Raw genomic sequence first — 1,698 nt, forward strand, 5'->3', positions numbered from 1 at the left:
GTTTATGTTGCGCAATGGGGCCCTAAAGTTAGTCCCAATTTTCACATTGGTAGTCTTTATGGCTCTGGAATTTACATTGAGGTCTTTGCTCCAGTCTGAGGTCCTTTTTGTACGTTGGGTGAGGTCTGGGTATTGCATTTTTCTTCTGAAGTTGAAGATCCAATTTGATTAGCACTATTTGTCGAAAAGCCTGCCTTTGCCCCCTTGTTTAATGTTTTCTTGCTCTTTGTCAGAGATCAGTAGCTACAGGTAGGTGACATTGTTGTTTTCTTCGTGTCGAAGTAGAATCCAAATGGAAAGGTGTAGTCTTTGATCTTCATCGATGCTTCCAATCCTCTGGATTTTCTGCCAGCAACGTGATGTCATCTGGATGTGGCAGGTTGTTAAGGAGTCATCATCCTTCAATCCTGATGTCAACTTCTTCCAGAGATAGTCCAGTTTCTCAGATTATTTGCTCAGCATGCAGATTGGCTAAGTACGCTGAAAATATACATCCCTTACAATACCTTTTCCTGGCATGCAATTATAGCAAATTCTTAGCAAATATTCTTTCTTTGTTTATGACAATTAATATATGTTACCACCCACCACTTGTCTGTCAGCATCTTAAGCTAGTCTGGTGGCTTGCATGTTGCTGTGATGCTGGGAGCTATGGTACAAATATTTCAAATACCACAAGGATCACCCAAAGTGAATAAGTTTCAGCAGACCTTTCAGACGAAGAACAAATGACAAAGAAGGAATAGAGAAGAAATTGGCCACTGAAAACCTTAGGAATGACAGCATAACATTCTCAGAAATAGTGCCGGAATAACAGTTCTGAGGATGCAACAGGGCTGGTCAGTGTTTCTTACTATTGTGTATAGAGTGACAATGAGTTGAACCTACTCTACACTGTCTAATAAGAGCAGCAGCAACAGTAGCACACACAGACAGGTAAATTTGTGCAATTGACTGTTCATTTTATGTCATATGTTCGAATAATAGTTGCCTATAGGTAGCTTTGTACTATCTCCCAAAGCTGGGAATATGCTTCCTTCATTTGCAAAAAGGATTTTGCAAATGTGATGAAAGTTGAGGACTTTGAGATGAGGGGATTATCTTGGACCCAATCTAATCTCATAATTTCTTAAAAATGGAAGAGGAAGAAGTGTGTATCAGAGAGACAAACTCTAGAGACAGTGAATTATTTAATATGGCTTCTCTAAACCAATGTGTCTAACTGCCATCAAACATCATTTTCCTACATGAGTCTGGTAAGAAGATGTGGAAAGATACTGATACTAGTAACATGTGAGTAATTGTATAGACTTCACTGAAATGACATCTAGGTAAATGCTAGATGTGTGTGCTAGGTCTGGGTTGGGCTTCAATCCACATGGTCACCAATTCAAAACCACCAGCAGCTCTGAGGGAGAAAGACCGGGCTTTCTACTCCTATAAACACTTACAGTCTTAGAAACCCACAAGGGGTTGCTATGAGTCAGCATTGACTCAATGGAGTGAATGAGATATATCTGAGAGGCAGGGTGTAGATCTCACCACCAACAAAAGCCAGGAGTGGAGCGTGTCCTCTGGAACCTGAGATCCCTGTGTAGTGAACCTCTTGGATCCAGAAAACAGTTGTGAAAAAAAGCGGTGGGATTTCCAGCACACAGAGCAAATAAAGCTTAGTGATTGGGGACAGGAGGCTGGCTC

This window comes from Echinops telfairi, unplaced genomic scaffold (genome assembly GCF_000313985.2).
Source record: "Echinops telfairi isolate 266 unplaced genomic scaffold, ASM31398v2 ScPeMD7_7475;HRSCAF=8513, whole genome shotgun sequence".
Classification (NCBI taxonomy): domain Eukaryota; kingdom Metazoa; phylum Chordata; class Mammalia; order Afrosoricida; family Tenrecidae; genus Echinops; species Echinops telfairi.